The 6,895-nt window shown below is 42.3% G+C and overlaps 1 pseudogene; it reads left to right on the plus strand.

Moving 5' to 3' along the window:
- Positions 1–729: 729 nt before the first annotated feature.
- Positions 730–847, plus strand: LOC126337375 (5S ribosomal RNA; annotated as a pseudogene).
- Positions 848–6,895: the final 6,048 nt, after the last annotated feature.

Here is a 6,895-nt window from a genome sequence, read left to right on the forward strand (position 1 = left end):
GAATAGAGTGAGCGGAAGTTATTATCCCATGTTCAGCCCGCGGATGTTGTGTCCATGTTATTCGACTATTCTCATATGTATCGGGGGTGAAGGGGGGACGGCGGTGGTGGGGAGGAGAGAGGGAGGAAACATCCAGGAATTTATAAAACGTGTACCATGGTCCACGAGGTATTCTTGTGAAAGGTCATCGGCGGAGGTATTACGGCAATGGTGTGCACACGGAAAACATGTTCCACTAGTCAACCCTACTGAGCACGTAGTGCTAGCTTCAAGACGAGCAGAAACTACATGTAGACATTGTATATCGATTTCGTGGGTCCGTTTCCCAGATAAAGGGCAGCAGGCACGTGGACACTGCCTGAAGAGAATTATCGCTACCTTTGGTCGTTGCAGAGTGTCAGTTTCTGTTAATGCCGCAGCATTTATCTCCAGAGTCTTCAAGTAGTCTCTACTGGATGGGGAATCAGGTATTCTATAGCACGAGGTACTACCTGAACCCTTCTTTGTGGAAAGAGTGAACCGAAATTTGAGAGGGATCTTGATTGCTTAACATCATTGTGACCACGCACGTCGGAACAAAACTCTGGTTAATGTTTGTCTTTAACACAGTCAGGCATGAGACGCACAATGACCGTCAGCGGCATTAATTTTTTTTTTTAAATTTAGAATGAACTCTCCATTGTCTAAGTTGTGGCAGACTGAGAACGTGTCGCCGAGTAAGTTATCCGCGCCAACGGCTTTGCCACAGTGGCAACAACAGTTCCCGTCAGATCACAGAAGTTAAGCGCTGTCGGGCTGGGCTAGCACTCGGATGGGCGACCATCTGGTCTGCCGAGCGCTGTTGGCAAGCGGGGTGCACTCAGCCGTTGTGAGACAAACTAAGGAGCTACTTGCTTGAGAAATAATGGCTCCGGTCTCGAAAACTGACATACTTCCGGGAGAGCGGTGTGCTGACCACATGCCCCTTCATATCCGCATCCAGTGACGCCTATGGGCTGAGGATGACACGGCGGTCGGTCGGTCCCGTCAGGCCTTCATGGCCTGTTTGAGAGGAGTCTATTTTTTTTTTTAAGTTACCTCGAAGGAGATCAGAGAAATGTGGTGTAGGGCGTGAAGAAATATCTTGGTGGGCCATGAGCAAGGGGTTAAGGATTACCATCGCAGGAGACGGTCTACTGCGTATAGATTTGAGGGGGGGGGGGGGGGGGGGGATCTGCGTGTACGTGAGGAGATTGCAGCTGATACGGAAGCTCCTGCCACGCATTAACTGACCTTTTAAAATTATTCAGTTTGTCATTTCAGGCTCTGTTTTAATTAAGGACATTTCTATGGCAGGGAATGTAGGGCTCAAATCTCACAAGTGAAATCGGCATATACCCAATAAGTTATGTTGTAATATTTGCAGCCTTGTGATATTACCGAAACTTGTGTATATTGTTTATTCTGTTTCTGTATATGGGTGCTCCCTTCATCCAGTTGGTGTACAAGCAGATAAGAGTTTAGGAGGACTAGTGGCAACTGGCAGAAGTAAAACTTTGAGTACCGGGCGTGAGTCGCGCTTCGGTAGTTCAGATGGTAGAGCCCTTGCCCGCGAAAGGCAAAGGTCCCGAGTTCGAGTCTCGGTCGGGCACACAGTTTCAATCTGTCAGGAAGTTTCAAGTGGCATGTTTGTTTTCTTATAGTGAGAGAGAAGTTTCGGCAGGTGTTCGAGGTGGTGCGACACCAGAGAGTGGTCTGTCTGTACGGGTATCAATACGAGCACTACGGGGGCCGAGGTGTGAGGACGAAGGAATGAAGGAGGTCAGTCAGTGGACAACCAAGGAACATGCAGTCCACTGAGGATTTCCCTGGGTTGGGACTCCACTGATGGGCGACGTGGGCTGTGGCTGTAGTGTGTGGAGAGAGACAGGAGAGTGGTTAATGTCTTTCCTGGGCCATATACGTGGACAGGAGCTTCGGTATTCCGAGAGGAGCACTAATGGTATGCTTTAGTGGTGTGCTTAGCGGAATCTTGATTCATATACTGTTCGTATGCTATTTAGTACACAGTGAAGGGCACATACGAGGGGCGTTTAGTTTCAGGCACTTACTACAGAGAAGGATAGTGTGCACGTGTGCAGCCGGAGTTACTATGCTTACTTACAAATTGGGTGAACATTTCTCTCGAAGCCAGAGTTTTGTTAATCGCATCTGTCATTATTATCATTGTTGTTATTACTGTACATGCTGTTGTACAGAGAGTAGTATTGTCATTTTGAGGAGGTAGTATTTCAGTTGGTTGGTAGTAGTGCTGCTAATAGTAAGTATCTGGTGAGGAAACTGTTAGTAGATCTAGTAATTAATCTAAATGTCTATCTATGATACCTTAATTAAATTTGAGAGTGATTTTCTGACTCAATGTTTGTGTTAGGTGGTTCTGTTTCCAAGCTGTTTTCGTTTTATGGTTAGTGCATATTGTGACCTGTTTGTTCTTTTTCTTACCCCCAAATTTAGTATTACTGGATTGCAGTTAATTTCAAATTTTTTTCATCTGAAAAAAGCCTTAAATCACTTATTGTGTTGTTATAATCCCCATAGTTCATGAACTGTAATTGGAACGCATATTTAAATTAAGTTTGTCGAACTGTTATTTTGTTAATTGTTGTGTGTGATATTTTTGGTTTAATAAAAATTGTTTGCCACAGTAAGCCCACGCCTGCACAGCCTCCAATCTGAATCCCACTCCCCGTTCCCCTCAAAACCTACACTGCAGTGACATTGCGTCGCTCTTCCATTGACACCAATGAACCCATACATGACATGCTTATTGACCAACTCTTAATCAGTAACCCTATACATACTGTTGCGCACCACCGTTATTATATGTAACTGACTGGAACATAAAACGAGACGGTACCGAGCTATACTGAACGCAAGAAGAGGGCGAAGAATAAAGTGGGAGTCACAGTTGTCAACAGAAAATACCACTAGTGAACTAACTTGGTTCCTTTCACAGTTACTCTCCCATGTTATAGAATGTGAGGTTTAAATGATATAGCACATTAAAGACCCCTTCAGTCTTGTAGATTGTGTGTGTGTGTATGTGTGTGTGTGCGCGCGCGCGCGCGCGCGCGCGTGTGTGTGTGTGTGTGTGTGTGTGTGTGTGTGTGTGTGTGTGTGTGTGTGTGTGAGAGAGAGAGAGAGAGAGAGAGAGAGAGAGAGAGAGAGAGAGACAAATCGAGCAGGAACACGAAACCACCACCGTCGTCGAAGATACGTTTCCTGTAAGTTACACCAGTAATGTCAACAAAGTGAGTTGTGTGTCCTCTGTATTGTTATATACAAAAAAATCGTTACATATTTTGGTAAACAATGCAGACAATTTTTGGCATGTTTAAAGATTGAATATGCTTTTGCCATCAGAGATCGAGCTTCCGTCTGTGTGAAATCTTGTCGAAAGACGTTATCACTCCTGAGACTTGTAGTCTTGCAGCAGACCCTTCACCTACTGAATGCAGTTCTTTTCCCTGTAATATGTCTTGGAGACTATAACTGTGTCGAACGTGAAAATAAGTTGTGGCAATTAATTTTAGGCTCCACTGTGCCCTACACTAGAGTGGGTGCAACAAAAAATTTGTCACGTACAGGTGTCAGATGGAGGATACAGAGAAGAGGATGACTGGCTTTATGGTGTACTTCCAGGCTGGCTGTTGCATTATTTATTGGGCAGTGATTGGAAGATCTAAATACGTTTCTTTGGGCGTAGAAGATCTTTCACTGCCCTATTTGAGGCACTGGGATGGAATCACAGTTGTCGCCAAGTGTATCTTAAACTGTAAGTTACACCAGTGGTCTCATTAAAGCAAGCTGTGTGTGAGTTTTGTTCTGTTATAGAACGAATCTTTAAATATTTACACAACTAATATAGACAATTTAGTCATGGAAATGTCAATGTGGCACTTCATTTGATGGTCCGTTGTGCATTGCACCAAGTGCATACTGCGATCGAACTATATAGAGGTGGGGGGCGGGGGTGAATCTTGAGTGCATATTTTGTTCTTAACAGGGTTCAAAATTTTGGTTGAATGAGACAGCGAAATACGTGCGCGGCCATCACAAACACATGTACTACGGGCCAGAAGCCCTGTATATATACTGGTAGCATAGTATACTGCTTCAGTGTAATAAGGTGATCCTTAATTCTTTCAATTTGGGTGGGATACACATTTTGTCATTAGTGTTCTGCACTGCTCAAGAACCGATAAATCTGTGAACTTGTGTTGTAGAAGAAATAAGTCACGATGGCATTGTCCCTGCCACCATATTTCATGAAGTACTGCATTATCTAGTCTTACTTGTGGCGCTGTAAAGTTTTCATGGGAAAATTGCAAGCACACTTTTTGTGCTCTGCCCTAGACTAATTGCAAATAGAGTGAATGTGGTACATTTTTCTGAAGAAAGTCTCAAGCATCCACACAGAGAGATTTAGGGTAAATGCTGGAACTCGTGAACCAAAGGCGTCCAAGGTAATAAATTCACGAAGGGCAGATGTATGGAAAATGCAGTATAGAGGCTGTAACGGCAGTAAGTGCAGATATTTCTATTGGTGACAGAACGGTCTACTCAACATTCCATCAGTATTTACTTTATTTGCAGACTATTAATTAAAAGTGCATGTTTTTAGGTTGGGTAGTACCTCCAGGTACACGTATGCCTCTTTTCTCTTGACCGACAGCAGGTCAGGTATCACAGTGTGAAAGGATGGATGCAAAATGGGTTGATTAACCTGAAGATGTAGTCCACTTAGTGCAGCAGCAATAACCATGCAGAGAACTACAGGTGCTAAAGCTTGTGACTTGTTTGTGGGAAGAGTGTTCGTCACAGAGAAAAAAAGAACCAACACAATGATGTATTTACATGCATCTGTACCCATTAGACCCTGTACTGTAGGAAAAATTATCATATCGACTGTTTAAAATTCTCACAAAAAAAATTTAAAAAAAGGTTAAAAGCTTCTGAAATATGGCTTTGCGACTGAGATAAAGTATTTGTAAATCCCTTGAATTCATCAATGGATAAATTAGAAGCAGATGCAATCTCCAGAGACCAAAAGAGAAATCAGAGGTGTAATATTCCTCATGACAAGTACGAATGCAAAATGAACCACAGAAAGGAACACATCTCTGTATGACCTTCAAGCATGCATAATACCAAACAAATAAACTCAAATAACGTCACTTGCAGCAGTCTCACCCTATTGCTAAAAGTTGTTGGTCGAACGGTCCCATCCAGAAACTGCAAGACTAGTGTCAAAATCACATCCGTTCAGTGTGCAGCCGTAAACGCTTCCTGGGGCGTCCAAACTGAATAATAAACGCCCACTGTTCTCATTGGCTGTCGCCTGTCAAAGCTTCTGCAACATTTGTAAGATTAATTGTTTACTACACTGTACCAAGTGCAGTGCATTGCTGTCTCTGTTAACACATTTATTAAGTATGAATTTTGCCGTTTAAGTACATAAATATTTTTCAAACCTTCTTTAACATTCACATAATAATACAATTTTTCAGCGCTTTACCGTCCTTTTACTGCATCACATGGCTGAACAAACCCTGCAGTTTGCTCGCGCTTCCGAAGAAACTTCTTTTTTCCGATATTGTTATCCTCGATTGTTGTGTGGCTGTGGTAGGGCAGGCAAATATCGCCCATTCCTTCTTCTCGCCATTGATTCTGTCATAAAATGCAACGTTGAAACTTTACATAAAATACTGACTGGCAATAGTGCACTAAACCTATAAAACAAATACATTAATTAGTTACATTTGTTTACTATTACTGGTATATACAGTGTTATGACACTGCATTCTTGAATGTCTCCTGTCTGACATCCTGGTGCTGACACTCATTCAGCTGTTTCCTTCAGCTGCCATCGTATTGCCAGGTGAACCGCCTGCTGGTAGTCATTAGCCTATCTGGCTGTGACCTACTGAAGTTCAAATGTGTCCTTCCTCGCCTGTACTTAGTTACCTACAACTTTATTAAATTTCTGTTTGCACTCGCTGCAACACCATGTTGAAGATTCTTTACTGTTTTTAATACGTGATGAGGAATGCACGCATTCATGCTCTCTGGAAGAACTCGTCTTTTGAAATACCAACGTTGATTATTGGTATACAGTGCCTAACATTTTTTGTGAAATTGTTAAACGGTCTTATTTGGTAATTGAAATTATCAGTGACGAATAGCTGTATGTACGTTATCTATTCCCACAATGCAGCGTGTATAAGTGCATATATTTTTATACATTGTATCTTGTTATATACAAGTACCAGTGTGTCGGCTGTTTTTTCTCTGCATCGAACGATCTTCTCATAAACACGTCACAAACTTTATAATCTGAGTTTTTCTGCATAGTCATAGCTACACCAATAAATGGACCACACCTGTCAGAACAGGCTAACCGTTCTGTCTCCATGCATTCACACTGCAACACCTGACCTGCTGCCCAAGGGAAAATAAGCATTAATGGCTTGCTCTTGCCACATCTATTTAGAGCTACTACCCAATCTAAAAACATCAACTTTTAATTAATAGTTAAGTCATAAAATATGTACTGATGTAATGTTGTTTAGTAGACTGTTCTCAGGCACCAATAGAAATATCTGCACTTGCAGCCGTTACAGACTGTGTATTGCATTTTTCATACATTTGTTCTTCGTGAATTTATTACCTTTGGTCCACCAGTTCCATAATGTGGTCTAGATCTCTGTGTGTGGGTACTCGAGGTTTAATTCATAAAAACGTGCCACATTCAACCTCCTTGCAATTAGTCTAGGGCAGGACACAAATACTCATAACTTGAGTTTATCTTCTTTAAGAGTTCTACAGCACCACGCGGTAAGTCTAGATAATGCAG

This window comes from Schistocerca gregaria, chromosome 2, assembly GCF_023897955.1.
Source record: "Schistocerca gregaria isolate iqSchGreg1 chromosome 2, iqSchGreg1.2, whole genome shotgun sequence".
Classification (NCBI taxonomy): Eukaryota; Metazoa; Arthropoda; class Insecta; order Orthoptera; family Acrididae; genus Schistocerca; species Schistocerca gregaria.